General features: G+C 48.5%; 1 long non-coding RNA gene across 1 annotated transcript in view; it reads right to left on the bottom strand.

The window, feature by feature from the left end:
• Positions 1-19,347, bottom strand: part of LOC111774217 (uncharacterized) — a 119,553-nt gene that overhangs the window by 82,868 nt on the left and 17,338 nt on the right. Inside the window, exon 2 of the long non-coding RNA XR_011440774.1 lies at positions 1,270-1,417. This is a non-coding gene — a long non-coding RNA (uncharacterized lncRNA). The remainder of the gene's footprint in view (positions 1-1,269; positions 1,418-19,347) is intronic.

The raw sequence follows: 19,347 nt of genomic DNA, 5'->3' as shown, positions 1-19,347 counted from the left end.
CTCTGCCACCACCTCACCACACAGCACTTTACGGGACCCAGTCCCTCATCTGGCAGCTGGAGTGGTCTCTTTATGAGCCTGGTGGCCTCACATGCAGCTGCCTCTCTGTAAACCTGGAGAGGCTGAGGCACAGCTCTCAGTAACTGAGTACTTACTTCTGCCCTGAGCTTCTTCCTCATCCTCCCCTCCCACTCCCCTGGAACTATCGCTTCCATGGGTCCCAGTGAAGCTCAAAACAGAAGCCAGCTCCCAAGCCACCTGGCCAACAGCAGAGCTGGAATTTGCCATCAGAACCTCATCTACAGAGAGCAAGGTGCCAAGATGCTGGGAGCTCAACTCCGGTGGGGGACAAGGGGAGCTCATCTCCGCCCCCTGGCTGGGTAGCCCCCCACACCCTCTCAGCCCCTCCACAATGCCTGAACTAATTTCATCCAATTCTACTTTAAAAAAGGAAACCCGGGCAATAATTACTTCAGTCAGACATTATTTACTTAAGTAATTCTTTACTCAAACGTCTTTAGGCTTTATTTTACTAATACTACATAATTACGTAATTGTGTAATTAGGAAGAAATTAAATGACAAATGTTTGCTGAGAACAAATGGAAAAAAATAGATCCTTTATTTCCCTGAGTGCTCCTGGCTCAGTATGTTACATCTTCTTCCCCCTCATCCCAGTTCCCCGCCTCGTCTCCCCCGCCCCCAGCCTCCCTCGAGTGGGGATCTAGAGGGTGGAGCACCTGCACGAGTAGCAGCAGGTGTGGGCACCCTGAGGCAGAAAGCAGATGCCTGTGAGAACTAACCTGTGTCTCCATTCACAGCCTGACCTCCCTCCCAGGCTTGGGCAGCAGTTAAGCCTCCTCTGCTTTCCCCTGACGGTCTCTAGGCCCAGGAGACCCATGCAGCCCGATGCACAGCAGCCTGAGAGAAGCAAGGACAGCTGGCCCTAAGGCCAATTCAGCTTTTCCTGCAGACACGCTCCCAGGGCGGGCAGCTTCCAAGGCTGAAGGAAAGAAACGATGGGCCCACTAGGTTGAGAAGGAGGTGGGAACACATCTGCTTCACTCCCTTCACAGGGACCTACAGTGTCTGCCTCGAAAATCTACCCAACAAAGAGGCATGGCGTGCACCCCAGGACTGAGCTGCCCACGGGGGACCCATTCACCTGGGCCACCACACCTCCTTCCCTCCTTCCTTTCTCCAACGTCAGCAGCTGTGGAAGCCAGTGGAGCTTCCTGTGGGTAAAAAATTCAATCAATCAACCACCCACCTGACACCCGTGGAGCATGTCTTTTGTCCAAGTTCTGAGGGGACGCAAAAGAGCAGGCAGGCCACAGCTATACTCACTAATACGTCAGCTGCTTGGAAGTTGGCGTGCAGAGCAGCGCTATTCACAGTAGAGAGTTTCCTAGGCCAGCCTGCCAAAAGAAAGAATCACTTATAAATGTCCCCAGCATCCAGGACCAAGTAGCAGGAGTCTGAGCCGTGGACTGAGGTTTGGAGGTTCAGGTTCTGTCTCTAACACTTAGAAGCTCTGCCTCTGCACAAGTTACTAATCTTGCCCTCCCTCCATTTGCTCATCAGTAAAATGGGAACGATGCACACCCTACTAGATTGTTGTGAGGATTAAATGACTAGATAGCAGTAAGGCACTCAGAACAGCACCAAGTGCTCAATAAGCAGTAACCACATTTGTCAAAATGGAACTGCAAAAACCAGCCCAGACAGAGTAGAAGGGTGCTGCAGGAAAACACCCAGTTTGGGTGGCTAGCGCTGGAGGCCTCTCCCCACCTCCAACAGCTCTGAGCCGTCTGTGACTCATGAGCTGACGGCAGGGCCAGCAGGGCAAGAGGTGAAAAGATGAGAAAAGCAGCAAACGGACTCAGGTCCCAGGGGAAGGAGCACGGAGCCCCGAGAGAGGGACTTCCTGCTGACCGAGCTCCCCAGAGAAACTTCTGCCTGGGGCCTCTCACCTTGGGGGCCAATTTTAGAAAAGAACACAGTACCACATTCTGACACCCTTGAAGACAGTACTTTCAGAGGTTGTCTAACTTTTTTTCTTCCTCAAAACAAGAGTGATCAAAGTATGAAAGTGACTTCCCCCAAGGTCTCTATTCAGTTTCATAAGAAACAGACAAAACCACGTATAAGCACATAAGCACTAATGGTGGGTCTTTGGGTGTCTGCTGAGGTGAAGTCCGTTACAACGAGGGGAAGAAACCAGGAAGAAACCACCTCAGGCTAGTGATGGGACTGGAGGTGGAGGTGTGCAGGAATAATAGACACCAGCTGGGCACCTTCAGCCTGTGGGACAGCAGGAGAAGGAGGAGCCCAGGACCCTGCCCTCCCCACTGCCCAGCCCTCCCTGGAGTAGACAGAGCAAGCACTTCCGAGTGTGAATCCCAGCTCAGCCAGCTGCTATCTGAGAGACCTTGGGCAAGGGGTGTGATCTCTCTGAACCTCGGTTTCCTCATCGATAAATCAGTTCTTATAAAATGATTGAATGAACTTTCATGAGATTGTTAGAAGGATTACATGAAATAAGGCATTATAAAGCACTCAGCTCAGGGCCTTGGCATGTATAAGAACCTCACAAATGGTCATTCATTCATTCATTCATTATTATCATTATTATTTAATGGCACCACCACTAGTCCTGCTGCAACAGATCAGGTCCTAGAGGGGATGTCTTGTTTGGGAGCCCAGGGAGGCACTGCAGGCAGCAATGAGGTATGCAGAGGAGAGGGGAGGGGTGGCCCGGGAGGAGGGGAGTGAGGAAAAGCCTAAGCAGTTGTAGAAGATGGGCATTTCAGAGTCCCATGTGTGATCCATGGCCAACCAGCCAGGGCTGCCGTCCCCCCACACTGCCCAGATATAAGACACGGTTAGACTGGGAGAGCTCTGCATAAGACAAACTTCCACCCGACAAGGAGGAAATTCTAACCTCCTCTCTCTCTCAAGCATCCTCCATAAAGCTTCTTATTTCCAGGAGCCCCTTTGAGGTCTGTCAGTTATAATCCCCTGGGGTAAGATTCACTCATTCTCTGTCAGAGGCGAGCCTCAGAGAACTGCCTTTTTTAAGATTTGCCTGTACCCACATTGGGCAGCTCTCACTGCCCACACCTCCCCTCCCTATTCAGCCTTTCGAGCTCCCTTCCCTGGGGCTTGGCCTGGGCATGTGCTGTGTGATGTTAACCAGGGCTCTTGCTCTGGTCATGATCTAACCCTGCTTTAAGGCTGGGTTTGGTGTCCGATCCATGCTCTCCCAGCCTGGCCCTTATTCTGCCTTTGCTGCTGCCCCTCGTGGTGGCCAGCTGACTGGCAGAGGCCTCCCTGACCCCCTGGCTGAAGTAGATCCTCTTACCTCACTCTGTCTGCTTCTCCTTTCCAGGCAGTGCAGGGTCAAGCAGCAAATAAGCCAGGGAAGCCAGAGTGAGAACAGCCACGCCACTTCTCTCTAGGTCCAATTTCAAGTTTAATTCAATGCAATAGATACTTACAGAATGTCTAATATGGGCGGGCTCAGAACCAAGTGTGTGTGAGTATGTGTACGAATGTGAGTGTGATAGTGTGTGTGTGTGTGTGTGTGTGTGTGTGTGTGTGTTGGAGGGTCCTCTGATGGGACAGATGGAGAGTCATCCTTGTTGGCTCATCTCATCTTTCAAAAAATGAAATTCAGGACTACTTTGAATGTTTTATAGAGCACATTGCAGTGGGTCAATACTGACCAACGGATGAACCAAGTTTTTGAATCCCAGGGTTTTCTCTCAAGTTGGGTCCCCAGGGTCTGGAGGAAACCCTAGCCCACCAGCCTTCAGCTGCTCCAAGTCTCCTCACTAAGCCTTGGCTTTGCCTCCTGTGGCTCCTTGGCTGAGAGCTGGTAGCAATCAGGGTAAGTCTGCAATTAACAAGGTCCCCCCCCTTGGCTAACCTTAATGAGGACAGAGAGAGCCAGCGCACAGCCTGCCCTCGCCTCCTCCTCCGCGCTGTTTGTTAGCCTCGCCGATTATTATTAGAGGCTCCGCAGCGTTAATCACCTCCCTGGTGGACACCCCACCTTCCCCTGGCTCCTGCTCCTACAGCGTCTGCATCTGACCTGACTTCCCGGGGCTCCCGGGCTGCCTGCTGGCGGCTCCTGAGGAGGAGCAGAGGTGAGCCCACCTGGAGAGGACTGGGAGATCATCTCTCCCAGGAGGGTGACCTCTGCCCTGAGCCCCCAAGGACAGGGACTGGTGAGATAGAGGGGCGGGAGGAGAGAGGAGGAAAGGAGAGGGAGGAGGAATTTTGGAGAAGTGCCGAAGCTGAGGCTGCCCTGGTGCTTATTGGTGTCTGGTTAAGCCCTTGTTAGTACATCCAGGAGGATGCCAACAGGGAAAGGAAGGAAGACCAGGTGATGGCGGAGCTCCCCTCCCACAAATCAATGCCCAGTAATACAGGAGGGTCATTAGCATTTCTCTGCTTCCTCAGAAGACTGCAGAAGAGAAAACAAACTTCAGTTCCAGCGGAAGAAATTTAAGTAGCCCGGAGGAAGAACTTCCCCACCGTGAGCAGGCTTGGCTTCCTTGGAGAATTGCCTTGCATCCTTCCGCAGCCGAGCCAGTCCTCACCAGTTTTCACCTTGCTCTCCCTGCTCAAACCCTCTCAGTGGCATCCACTGGTGGGGAGGAAGTCCAAACATGGGGCCTGATGTTAAAGCCATGCCCTCTCCACTTCCGCGCACTCTCTTGGCCCCACTGCTCCAGCCGTAAGTGCTCCTTCCTCACTCTGGCCTGGCATTCACCAGGCACCACAGCCTTGTTCCAGGGGTAGGGCCCAAGCCTTATCCATCTCTGAGTCTCCTCCCTCCCAAGCGCAGTATCTCAGAGAGAGGTGCTCAATAGAAACCATGTGTTTGCCACAAGGGACAGTGTAAGTCCTGGTGTCCTTGTCATTTGTGGGATGTTATAATCAGAGTTTTAGAATAACAAGGAAGAGCAAGAAAGGGAATATAATCATTTACAGGGCCTTATTACCTCATTTCTTCCTTGTGACCACCCTATTCAATCGGCATTATTATTCCCATTTTATGTATTTGCAAACTGAACCTTAGAGAGTTAAGTGCCCAGGACCACATAGCCATTAAGAGGCAGAGCTCTGCCACGTGAATTGAGGTCTAACCCCAAAGCCTAAATTCCCTTCACTATGGGATAGCCCCCTTGGTCAAAACTCCCTTAGATGTGAGGTCAATTCGACCCAGCCTTCTAACAAAGAACTTGCACAGGATTTGCAAAAAGGTGGAACAGGTGAGATTTCACATTTCATATCACATCCATATCCCCATCAACCCTTTGGAAGAATCCCATTTCATCTAGTGATTTCCGGGAGTGAACGGTATTCATTAATTCAACAAATTTTCAGTAAGTAAACTGAGTGCACGCTGTATGCCAGGTTCTGCTTTAGGTGTCAGGAGTACAGCAGTGAATGAGACAGATAAAAATGCCTTACCCTCTCAACAACAAAGAAACAAATAACCCGATTAAAGAACGGGCAAAGAACCTAAATAGATATTTCTTCAGAGAGGGTATACAAATGGCCAATAAGCACATGAAAAGATGCTCAACATCACTAATCGTTGGGGAAATGCAAATCAAAACCACAATGAGATATCACTTTACACCCATTAGGATGGCTGTTATTAAAAACAAACAAACTAAAGCAGAAAAGAATGTTCACAAGGATGTGGAGAAATTGGAAGCCTCGTATACTGCTGCTGGGAATGCAAAATGGTGCAGCCCCTATAGAAAATGGTATGGCACTTCCTCAAAAATTAAAAATAGAACTACCATATGATCCAGCAATTCCACTTCTGGGTATATACCCAACAGAATAGAAAGCAGGATCTCAAAGAGATATTTGTACACGCATGCTCATACAGCATTGTTCACCACAGCCAAGAGGTGGAAGCCTGCTGGTCCATCCATCCACAGACGAATAGATAAACAAAATGTGGTCTACACCTACAATAGAATATTATTCAGTCTTAAAAAGGAGGGACATTCTGACACATGCTGCAACAAGGATGAAAGTCGAGGACATTATGCTAAGTGAAATGAGCCAATCACAAAAAGTCAAACACTGTGCAATTCACTTATATGAGGCTCCTAGAGTAGTCAAATTCATAGATTCAGAAAGTAGAATGGTGGTTGCCAGGGGCCGGGGAGGGGAAATGGGGGGCTGCTGCTTAATGGATACAGAGTGTCAGTTTTGCAAAATGAAAAAGTTCTGGAGATTGGTTGCACAACAACATGGTTATATTTAACGCCACTGACCTGTACACTTAGAAATAGTTAAGACGGTAAATTTTGTTATATTTTTTATCACGATTAAAAATTAAAATTAAAAAAAAAAAGAAATGCCCTGCTCTTGTGGAGCTGACATTCCTGCACTCTGAGATGCCTCTAGTTTATGCCCCGTGGCTTTCTCCTCCTGGGCCCCCTCCCCTTCTATGGGGAGGGGCCAGGCAAGAGGTCAAATAGCCATGAAGATTGCTTCCCCCGCCCCCTCACCCTTTCCTGCACACTCCGACCTGCCAGCCCTTCATTTCTTTGCACATCTATCTGCCCAAGCTGGGAGGGACAGGCCAGCTACTCTCCTGACCTGGCTGTCGCTTGCCTCGCTCTCACTGGCACCCCCTGGAGGGGAGTCATGATGGCCGTCATAGCACAGCCCTGCTGGAGGCTCCTTGAGGGTGCCATCGGAGGTTTCACCCCATAGAAATCAGAGGCCCTCTCCTCTTCCATTCCCTAGACTCTCCTGGACAAGAAGTTTGTTGACCTGTCACAGATCACCTGACGGGTGTGCATGTGGATGTGCGTACATATGTGTGTGCACGCCTAGGGGTGAGGGGCTAGGAAAGTGGAAGTGGAAGGTGTGCTTCCAGAAGGACCACTAAATTTAGCCCGCTGCCTGCAGGCCACCAGACAGCCCGGCCTTTCCCCAGAGAGCCCACCTGGCGCTAATTGTTTGTTGTTCTGCTGCAAACGCAGCTTCTCCCCTAAAGTCCTCTCTGTCCAGATGTTGTCATCGGCCAACCCCATCAGGCGGGGCTGGCCTGGGGTCTGGCTCTCGCCTGTCAGTCCTGACATCTTCAGTGGATAATGGAACGCAAGGATGTGAGAGGCAGAGCAGGTGCATGCTAATGAGGAGATCAATTTTAATTATGATTTTAATTAAACACCCGATCCAGTAGGAAATATGACAAGAACGAGGCTGGGGCTATGCAACCTGAAAGGAGGGAGGGGCGCGGAGGAGGGAAGGCACCTCCAGGCCTCCTCAGGATTTAAAAGAAGTAAAGGGCAGCACTGTTGGGAAATAGAGAAAAACCTGAGCAACCTGAAATTTGCACATAGTAAGCCTTTTCCTCTAAAGAGCTCTCAGACAGCTAGACTCCTGAAAGGAGGATCTTAGCAACGAGGGGACCTTGGAGATCCACGGGCCCTGCCCCTCCATTCACATGGGGAAATGGAGGCCCAGAGGGGGGACGCGACTTTCTCTCATCTGTTCTCCATAACGTACTGTCCATGCCTCCGATAAAGTACTTATCACACTATATAATCATTAACTCTTCACAGCCTCCCTATCTATTTATATTAAATTATAAGAAAGTCAGAGAGCTGTTCGTGCAATGCAAGCCCTAAGGGCAAGGCCACTTCTGCAGAGTTGTCTTTGCACAGCCAGCGAGCAGACGCTAAGATGACTGTGGATGCTAACGGTGGTGATGCCTCCTCTACCGCAAAGGAATTACAGGTAATAAAGGCTCCTCCCCAAACTCCACACTCCACTCCTGCTCTGAACAATACCTGATACGTAGTAGGCATTCAGGAAATGTGCATATGACAAAAAATTACATAAAGTCCATAAAATTTAATGAGAAGTCAAGAGCAACACCCGATTAGTCCATTGTTTTTAGGCCAGGCTATCAAATTTCTCAACACTGCCCTGATGGAAGAGAGCAATGTGCATGTGCTGTGTGTGTGCGCATTGCTATGTGTTGTGTTCTGTGTATGTGGTGGCAGATGAAGGCAGCTGGCGGGAGGAGGAAACTCAAGGAGGCAAAGGAGCTAATTCTGCAGGACTCTTAATAATAGGCAATTACAGAATAATGCAATGGCACAACTGCAAGAGACTTTGTAGATGAGCACCGTCCGATAGAACTTTTTGCAATGATGGAGATGTTCTCTGTCTACATTGGGTGATACAGTAGCTTGTAGGCACATGCAGCTGTTGAGCATTTGAAATGTGGCTAATGCAACTGAGGAGCTGAATTTTCAATTTAACTATTTCAATTAATTTAAATTCAAATAGTCACGTGTCACTAGTGGCTACCATATCACTTAATCTAATCTTCTCTTTGTTCAGCAGAGGAAATTGAGGCCCAGAGAAGTAACCCTTGGACATCCCCCAAGCTCATATATTGGCCTTCACAGGCAGCACATTAAGACTCAATCCTATTATAGCTTTCTGGTGCATAAACAGAGTGCTTATAAGGGGGTTCCACTTCCAGGAATGTTAATGGAGTCCCCCTATAAGGCCTAAGGACAAAGGCCAAAAAGATTTCCCCAGTTCCCCAGATAAGCTTAGACTAGGAAGAGCTGGAGGCCAGGGCGAGACCTTGGGTAATAACCCAAGAACGCTTCTGCCCGTTCCACCACCTCCACTGATGCCCCAGCAGCAGGGTCCATCTGGTTCTTCCCACCTGGGTAATACGAGGTCTTTCTCGTCTCTTCACCTGCAGCTAAAGTCCCATCACTGGCATGAGCAGAGAAGCTGAGATTGGAGATGGTGGCAGAAGTTAATTGGGATTAGATGTGCATGCTCCATGGCTAACTAAAGCACAGATGTTCTAAAGCCGCTTCTTAAGCCAGATCACTCTCCCTCCTTCCTCTCTGCCTCCTCCCCACCCTACCCCCAGGTGCTCCGGAGGTATCAGTTGGGTTGTTTCTTCTTCAGGAATGTTATGACTCAATATCAGTTAAAACTTTTCCATAATGAATGAGGTCATTTGTGGGAGGAGAAAACAGGGACTCCTCGCCTCCCTCTGACACACCCATCTCTCCTCCTTTCCTTTACCCTCAGGTCTCCTCTGCTGTCTGCTCTATTCTTCAGGCTGCTAAGGCGAAGGCGGGGTACGGACAAATCACCCCTTATAGTCAGAATACAAAGAATGCCCATTATCGAAACACCTTTCAGGCTCGCAGATTGGCAGGGATGGAGAATCAGGGAAAAGCATGGCTACGAACACCCAGAAACGCTCCCCCCCACCACAGCCTACCTGGAAGCCCCTCACTGTTAGGACAATTGAATTCCAAGCTTCAGATGAATTCTGGTTCTCAGATTCTGGGTGCTAGTTCACCAGGAGCACCTTCTTAGAAAAGACAAGTTCACAACTCTCTGCTCCTTTCAAGCAAGCAAGGGATCAAGAAGGACAGAAACTTAAGCAATTTCTGTCTGTGATTCAAAAAGCACTTTTCCTCCTCATCCCACATCTGAACAGGTTCCATATCAGCTGCACCCTGGGGTGCGACCACACTGTCCCCAGACCTGACTCTGATTCATGCATTCAATACCGTCTAAGGAGGACAGAGGCCGCCTCGCTGTGGACACTGCAGTCTTCCTGGGAAGGTAAGACCCTGCCTGTCGGAGACATGTTAGCTGAAACAGACAAAAATCTAAAAGACAGCCTGCTGACCCACCAGGGCACAGGGGAAGGGAGGAGCATGCCAGGCGAGAAGGCCGCCACGTGGTAAGGCAGGCTATGAAGCCATCAGCCAGGAAATGGGTCAGGGACAGACAGGGCGGGTAACCCTGTCAAGCAGGCCCTTCTCACCCTAAGTGGGGTCTCAGTCTGAGAAAGAAATCACAGAGTGGTTTTGCAACTCCCAATCAGCAATTCTTTCTGCTCGTTTCTTAAGGAACTCCTTCCAGAAAGCAGCCCAGCACTACTTTGTTATTGGAGCCCATCCCTTGTGCCTTCTCCAATTCTTTTCAACAAAGTCATCCAGCACCTACTCTGTGCTTTCCTCTTCTTTCTCCTCACCACTGAGGACCTCTTCCCTTGCTAGAACAATGCCTAGTCCTCTTTTAACAGGATTCCACCTCTAGAGAACAATGGCTCTGGATAGTGAAGGCTGGGGAGGGAGGCAAGGGCAGAAGCAGAAATGGGAGCAAGGGGGAGGAGTGATGGACACCATGTCTCTTAATTGGTATTCAGATTCTTGCCTGACTCAGCATTAGCCTGTCTCCTAGAGTGCTGCTTGCATTGGATGACCTTGAAGGTCCCTGAAGGTGAGGGCTTGGCTACGAAAGGGTTGGACAGCTCCAACTTTATCAACTGGAGATGACTCCAGGCCCCAGACCAGCTCCAGGTGGCATGCTCGCTACATACCTCCAGGGCACTGCATTCAAAGGCAAACAAACCCAAAACACTGTGTTATTTTAAACTGCACGCCCACACAGTGCTGCTAGGAGGATCTAGGATGGGAAACCAGCAGGGAGGCCAAGATTTCAACCTGACAGCCAAGGGGACCCACATCTTGCCCCTGACTCTGCACAAACACATTTCTTCTCCTACCTAGGTCTGCCCACCCACTACCGTTCTTTGCTGGCAATTAGCAGGCCCTGACCAACATACAAAGAACTGAATTAGCACTGATAACATCTCCTGTCATCCCAGGCCCTTCGCCCCAAGGTCATCATGCATCCTGTAGGCATGAATCCTCTTCTGGTCTACTCCTCTGAGATGGGGGAGGCGTGGATGGAGTTGCTCCTTGCTCAAAGTGAAGACATTCCAACCTAGGCTCAGAGCTTAAGAAACCCGCTGCCGGTTAGCGAACAAATCCAGGTGGAGCCTTGGCACCCTCATCTTTCAGATCTTCTCACACCCACCAACATATCAAATCCATCAATCAGTGTTTAGTGAGCACCTATTACGAATGAGGCAGCACAGAACACTCACAGATGTGTAAGATAAGACCATTGTCCTCACTTAAGAAATTTACAATTTTTTGAGGAGGTATATCCAGGGTGTGCTGGTGGCTACTCAGGTGTGAACTACTCAACTCCAGGAGTCCAGACATGCGGAGCAGAGCACAGCGGCCCCGGGAGTGATGCCCATGACTATGCTACTAACAACAGGAGGAGGTAGACGCCAAGCACAGTAGGAATGGGAGGAGGATTACTGTGGGATGAAGGGATGGAGCGGCTTCACCCAAGTCTTAGGGCTTGAATTTAGCTTAGAAGGATGATTTGGGTTTAGTTGAGAGGAGATGGGTGCAGAAGACATTCCAGGGGGGTGAAATCCCAGGAGGCAGGAGGTCTAGTCAGAAGGAGCTCAAGAGGATGAACAGAGCTCTGTTCAAACTATTGAACAGAATGGTTTAGCTGGAAAGGAGAGCTTATGTGGAGCAGAGATGGGAAACCTGTTTGAAGAGGTAAACTCAGGACCAAATACCACTGAAGAGCCCCAGGCAGTATTCCTTCTTATTGGAGAACCACGTCCTAGATCTTCCTCGTGTTGGCAAAAGGATCTCAGATTTGAATTACTGGAGGAGGTTCAGATCCAGACTGTGGCAAGCACCTCCAAGTGCATGCTCACCCTCCATGGGCAGCAGGGCTCCCGTTCAGCCTCCCTCCTGAGGACCACCCTCCCACTTCTCCAGCAGAGCCTCACGCAAACGTCTCCATTCACTTCACTCCCATGCTTTACAGAAGCCTCAGCTGCCTGCTTCCAAACCCACATCTTCCCTGCACCTGCACCCAGCCTCCCTGCCTCCCTCCCATCCCAGTGGAGGTAGAAGCCAGTCCCTCTACCTGTCCTCCAGATCTCACTGGCTCAAAACACTTCAGAAACTTATCGCACTGATCATGCCATCTCTCTCTCAAATTTTCAACTTCCCCTCCCTGCTTGACTTTCCCGTCATTATTCACATACACTCTAGAATCCCCTCTCTTAAAATCAAAACCTTCGTGGACCTCACACCCACCTTTAGCTACCCACCTTATCTCTGTATTTATTCCCTTCCCAACCAAGCTGCCCCAAAAGGCTTGTATACAGATACTTTCTCCATTTTCTTCCTTCAACTCACTCGACTGTGTCTTCTACAGCCCCACACATACACGCCCACCCACACACACACCCCACATACCACTGATACTGCTTTTCCTAAGACCACGAGTGACCTCCAGATTACTAAATCTCATGTACACTCTCTGATGTCTCCATCCTCTTGACTCTGTAATAGCATCTGACCAGCTATCCCCTCCCTCCTTTCGGAAGCACTCTCCCTTCAGTTCCTGTCACATCACATTCTCCTGAAGCCTCCTCTTTCTTAAGCAAACATTACTGACTCCTACTATTTGTGCAATTCTAAGCACTTTATATTTTTAACTATTTTAATCCTCAAAACAATCCCATGATATAGATGCTATTATTTCCCCCATTTCCTAGGTGAGAACACTAAGACACCTAGAGAAACTTTCCCCAGCTTACTTAGCTAAATATTGCAAAAGACAAGATTTAAACAGACAGTTTGGGTCCTGATCTATGCTGTTAATCACTATGTTATGCCATCTCTTTACCTGACTATATTAATAAAGATAGGATAGAACAGGCTGCAATAATAAACAACCTCAAGATCTCAGTAGCTTAATAGAACAAGAGTTTATTTCCATCTCATGCTATAAACCCAAGACTTCTCCCCAGAGAATCTGCTCCACTCAGTCACTCAGGGACCCAAGGAATAAAGTCCCCACCATCTTGTAGCTGCAGGATGGAAAGAGAGAGACTGGAAAATCATATAAGGGCTTTTCCCTGTCATTTTCACTTATATTTCCTTGACTAGACCTAGTCATATGACCGTACCTTATTGCAAGGGGAGGGGAAATATTGTGGGCAAATGGCCTATTTGCTGAGATAACTGTATATGCAATAGTTAACTTTAAATGTTGGAATTTCTCCAGCCCTAGTCTTAGGCTCTCATCATTTTTCACTCTCTACTCATCTTCGCCCATGACTTTAGTATCTATATACTGAGACTTCCCAAATTTATATCTCAGCCTCCTTTCTGAGCTCCCATCTTGTCTACCTAACTGCTTACTTGATGTCTTTAAAAGGGTATCTCAAAAGCGTATTAAATTTAACACATTCAAAATAAAACCCTTGGAGTTCTCCCCCATCACAATTTCTTTCCTCCCAACCTGTGTCATTTCAATAAATGATACTTCCATCCATTTAGTCACTTCTGCCAGAAATCTGGGGATTATTCCCACTCCCTCCCTTTACTTCCCATATCCAACCTATCACCAAGTCTGGATAAGTCTATCTTCAAAATAATGTTAAATCTACCCAGTTATCACCAGAGCTGTCACTCTTGTCTAAGCCACCATCATCTCTTACTTAGACTACCGCCATAGCCTCCTCCCTGTTTTCCCTATTTTCTGTCTTAACTCCTTCTAGAACCTTCTCCACACTACAGCCACCATGATCTTTACAAAGTGCCATTCAGACGTGCTACTCCTTTTCCCCCTGAATGATTGTCCATATTGCTCGGGGTGGTGTCCAAGGTCCTTGAAGAGTCCTACAATTCCCCCCAGAATCTAGCCCCTGTGTAACTCTCCAGCAGCATCCTGTGCCACTCTTGCCCTCATGCACCACTTTCCAGCTTCATAGGTTTTCTTTGAGTTCCCTGAATGTGCCATGCTCTTACCAGATGCAGCCTTCAAACATCCTGCTCTCACTCCCTGGAACGTTCTTTTCACACTCTACCTCACAAAGTCCTTCTTATGCATGGGTCTCAGCCTAAATGACACCTCCCAAGAGACCATCCACGTAAATGTAAATGAGGCCCTCCCAGTGTATTATCTCATCACACCCTACTCTTTTGCTTTATAACACTTACTACAATTTGTAATTACATTTCTATTTTGACTTCTTTGTTTAATATCTGGCTCCCAGAGAACCATAAGCTCCACAACAGCCATGGTAGAGAACATGGTTTTTCACCTCTGCATCTCCTGCACACAGTATCTGGCATATAATAAATCACCAGTCACTAATTGTTAAATGAATAATCCAATGACAAGATAACCTCTCGCTCCAGAATACACCTGCAATGGTCAGCAGATTCAGCCTATGAAAGAACTGGCTTACCACCTCCCCATCCCCCTACTCTCTGTTGATGTGTTTATGACGAACCAACAATGACCATTTGTTTCCCAGTTCTCCAAAGAACACGCAGATCTTCATCGCCTAGAATGAGCCGTGAGCCCGGCTCCTGAGGAGACTGGGGTTGCATCTCCCAAAGCTGAACTGTTCTGGGACATAGACTCAGCAGGGTTGTAGTCTCTTTATTTATTTATTTATTTATTTATTTTTGCTTTTTCCCCTCAAATCCCCCCAGTGTATAGCTGTAGATTTTAGTTGTGGGTCCTTCTAGTTGTGGCATATCTGATGCTGCCTCAGCATGGCCTGATGAGTGGTGCCATGTCCATGCCCAGGATCTGAACCGGTGAAACCCTGGCCACTGAAGTGGAGCTCACAAACTTAACCACTCGGCCACGGGGCCGGCCCCTCTTTATTCATCTGTTAAAATTGATGAATTACTAACTGAACTCATTAGTCCAGTATGCAAAGTCTTTAAAGATGTTTTTTTATTTTTTATTTATTTATTTATATTTTTAATTTTTTTTTAAATTTGTTTCCTTTTTCTCCCCAAAGCCCCCTGGTACATAGTTGTATATTCTCCGTTGTGGGTCCTTCTAGTTGTGGCATGTGGGACACTGCCTCAGCGTGGTTTGATGAGCAGTGCCATGTCCGTGCCCAGGATTCGAACCAACGAAACACTGGGCCGCCTGCAGCGGAGCGCACGAACTTAACCCCTCGGCCACGGGGCCAGCCCCAGTATGCAAAGTCTTTCACAAGCTGAGCCATTCTGCTTTTCAACTCTATTGCTACTACAACCAGTTGCCACAAACATAGTGGCTAAAAACAACAAATTTATTATCTTATAGTTCTGGAGTTCAGAAGTCCAACATAGGTCTCAATGGGCTAAAATCAAGACGCTGGCAGGGCTACATTCCTTTCTGGAGGCTTTAGGGGAGAACGTATTTCCTTGCCTTGTCCAGCTTCTAGAGGCTACTCACATTCTTTAGCTCGTGGCCCTACTCCTCCATCTTGAAAGCCAGCAACATCAGGTTGAGTCCCTCTCATACTGCCTTCTCTCTGCTTTTCTCTCTTCTGCCTCCCTTTTCCATTGTAAGGACCCTAGTGACTTCACGGCACCCATCTAGACAAACCAGGGCAATCTCTGATCTCAAGGTCAACTGATTAGCAACCTTAATTCCATCCGTAACCCCTGTGCCACACAAGCTAGGATTTAACAGGTTGCAGGGACTAGGACATGGATATCCTTGGAGGACCATTATTCCGCCTACCACAAACCTCACTTCCTTCCACCTCTCACCCTGAATTCTATCCTTCCACCTCTCACCCCAAATTCTATGTTTTAACCACAAATAACTTGAGACTTAAAGCCATTGTTCTGAAGAGCCAGGGCAGTAAGAATGAGGATCTACAGGAAACAGCACAAGTTACCTCTGAAAGTTCCCCCCACATGTTCTGCCTCTTTTACCTCTTCATACCATAGATCACCACCTCGCACTCTTTTTTTTTTTGAGGAAGATTAGCCCTGAGCTAACTACTGCCAATCCTCCTCTTTTTTGCTGAGGAAGACTGGCCCTGAGCTAACATCCATGCCCATCTTCCTCTACTTTATACGTGGGACGCCTGCCACAGCATGGCGTTTGCCAAGCGGTGCCATGTCTGCACCCAGGATCCAAACCAGCGAACCCTGGGCCACGGAGAAGCAGAACGTGTGAACTTAACCGCTGCGCCACCGGGCCAGCCCCCATCTCGCACTCTTAATTTTCTCACTTGAAAATGAAGATAAGGATGCCCGCTTCTCTCGGCCGTTGAGAGGATTAAATGGGTTAACCTTTGTACAGTGTTTAGGAAGTCAGGATAGTGGATGAGAAAGAGCTTATGCTCTGGCTTCAAAAATCTGGGTTCAAATCTTGATTCCCAACACGTAAGACTTGTGTGGCCCCAGCAGAGTATTTAATCTCTGTAAATTCCTTAAAATCTCCATTTCCTCAACTATAAAGTGGGGGTATCAATAATACCTATCTTATAGGCTTGCTGCGAGGATCAAATGAGATAAGTTATGCAAAGTGTTTTGGCATATAGTAATTGCCCCATAAGATTAGGTATTATAATTATTACACCAGAATCCCTAATAAATTGTAGCTATTCTTTGTTGTTATGGCACTTTATTTCATTCCTTTAGCTGACAAACTCTCAAATCTCAGCTTTCATATTACATCTTCAGGAAAGCCTTCCGCTTTCTCCCAGCTAGAGTAGTCACTTATTTCCCCCATGCATTCCTGGACCACCCCGCCCATATTTGTATTACGATGGATTGAATTAAGTGCCTTTGTCCACCCCACTGTCATCACCAACACACACACAGAGGATCATGAGCTACTGGAGGCAGGTTCTATATCCCATACATCTATGTACACCCAGTGCCTCCTTCAGGGTCTAGGCAGTGTTATGTTTAAGAAATGTCTGTCGATTGAACAAACATAGAATTCTAAGTTCTTACTTAGAAATTGCCATAACATAGAATATTTGTTCATTTGTTTGTCTAAGCATCTGTGATGTCACTCTACTCTCAGTATTCAGGTTGGTGAGGTACACACTTTGTTCCCTGGGTGCAGCAGTCCTTGGGGTTCAAGCAGAACTGGACCCCCAGGACAGCTGCAGCCAGAAAGCAGGATGGCCCCATGGCCAGCACCACTCTAAGAGGAGTCCCATGTCGTGTCCCTCAGAACACAGCTCCCCCACTTGCAGCCTAGGGGCCTTCATTCCCCGCTTCAGCAGCTAGGCCCTGCAGAAAAAGTCTGCCCCAAGCAGAACAGGGCTGAAAATCATATTTTCACGGGATGTCAAACCTCCTCTCCTACCTTAAATGAAAGGTATTATTTCTGAGAGGAGAATGTCACACTCTACCACCAAAATTCTGCTTCCTCGGCAAAAACCCCAGCAGTTTCTCTGCACGGCTGGCAGCTCTCCACCCAAGGCCAATGCTCGGAAATTCACCAGGCACCACGCAAATCGTGGCAGCACGAGCTCCTCTGTGATCAAAACAAGGGGAAGCAAGCTCAAGGAGCATTCGCTTTGCAGAAATGGAGTAGAGACAGGGGATACGGTCCACACACACCACCCCAGGACCCACAGCAGGTCCTGACTCTCCTGGGGAAATTCACCCATCACTTCGCCAAATAAATTATCCCCAGTTCAGCAACCTCTGGGCCTTTCCTGTAATAGATGATTTTCTTTCAGCTTCATCTTTGGTATATATAAAAATATACCCTTCTTAGCTGCCAACAAGCTATCAGTCCCTCGTCTCTAAGCAATTCATGCTAGAGACTGAGACCTCTTTCTGATTCACCCACATGAAGCTGCCCTGGGATAAAAAGCTCGGTACAGAGCTGGGAGGGTGGAAAGGTGTCAGGCAGTGACTGAATTCGAGTAAATGGGAAACTGTCTTTACTTTTTAATGAGTGAGAAGGCGCTAGGGAGAACGGGTCAGAAGCCGCGTTCTGTCCCTTGAGCCTCCTGTTGTGTCAACTTCTGCGTGTGTGGCCTGGGGGCTGATCATGCTCTTCGTCCCTGGGAGTCCCAGAAGCACTAGCTGCCTACCTAGCCGCCAGCTCTAAGTGTGGACACGTGGCCACTGTGGCCCCATTTTCCCAGATCTGGAGGATTGGGGCTGACTTTTCCTCTCCAGCCACTCCCAGAGGCTCCTGCTTCCTGACAGAGATGTGAGTCAGCTCTGGGCAAGACCCAGATGACTAGCTCAGGAGTTCTGCGTCTTCTGGGTGCCCTGTGGCTGGACTCAGGTGCAGACCTGCTCCATCCTAGCATCCTCCGTGTCAAGGATCCAGCTATTCTGAGTCCAAGAGGCCAAGTGTTTTGCCCAGATGGATTCAGGTACACAGATGGTGACTTATGTGTGGCCTGTAAGCTCTCTCGGTAAGGCACCCCATCCCCCACGCTGGGACCTGAGCCGAAGGGGTGTGCCATACCTTCGTGGAATGCTTTCCCAGGGCGCCCATCTCCTCTGGAAAACTCCCAGTGACTACAAGTGCCCTGCTTAGCAAGGCCTCTCCACTCAGAAATCTCCAGCCTGCTCTGCCAGCACCTCACTCCACGGCAGGACCGGGACTGTATGCAAACATTTGCTTTGATTTGTAAAATGATCCATATAATTAGGGAAAAGAGTTAAATAAAGGGACTGATTTCAGAGAGCAGGCTCTTAATGACACTAATACCTGACAAAAGGGGTCATTATGATGGGCTAATGGGCCTTGCCTGGCGTTCAGCTCTCTCAGGACACAATCCAACACACTCAATTATCTGCTAATCAGGGCCATTTTGTCAGAGGTTATTGCCCTGAAGTATCAATTATAGGAACATTATTAATACTTTATGGGGAAACCACTTGCATGAAAGTGTTAAACTCACGGGGCGAGCCCTTTTCCCTCCTCCCTCCGCTTGAACCCATAAGTACCGTCTCTTCTTGCCCCCATTTAACTCCCCAACTGGGGCTTTCCGTGACCCATTGGGTCTACTGGGAAGGAGCCAGGGCCATGATGATGTTCCCAATCCTGTCACCTGTGACCGAACTGGCACTCCCAACTCTTAACGCCACCAGCTGGCAACAGTGGCTTAGCCTGAAGCCAAGGTGTTACTGATTCAAGATGCAGAAGGGAAGCCGGGGGCCATGGGGCCGCGGGGACAAGTCTGTGTGTGAGTGTGTGTGTGTGTGTGTGTGTTTCTCTCTGTCTCGCTCTCCCTCCCTTCCTCCTCCTCCTCCGTTTTCCTTTCTCTCTTTGTGTGTGTGTGTTTCTCTCTCTCTGTCTCCCTCTCTTTCTCTCTCTCTTCCCCTCCCTCCCTCCCTTCCCTCCTCCACCTCTTCCTCATCCTTCTTCCCCTTTCTCTGTCTCCCTCTCTCTGTCTCTGTATGTGTGTGTGTCTCTCTCTCTTTGTCTCCCTCTCCATCTCTCTGTCTCTCTCTCTTCCTCTCTCTCCCTCCCTCCCTCCTTTCCTCTTCCTCGTTCCTTTCTTCCTCCTCCTCCTTATTCTTCTTTCTCTCTTTCTCTCCAATGTGGTCCTTTCAAGGAAATGGAAAAGAGATGGACAGGAGACCTCGCTTCAGGATACAGCCTCTTCAGGACGCAGTCTATGCTG

The sequence above is a fragment of the Equus caballus genome, chromosome 7 (assembly GCF_041296265.1).
Source record: "Equus caballus isolate H_3958 breed thoroughbred chromosome 7, TB-T2T, whole genome shotgun sequence".
Classification (NCBI taxonomy): domain Eukaryota; kingdom Metazoa; phylum Chordata; class Mammalia; order Perissodactyla; family Equidae; genus Equus; species Equus caballus.
The sequence above is the reverse complement of the archived record's forward strand: the minus strand, read 5'-3'. Positions and strand labels throughout refer to the sequence as shown.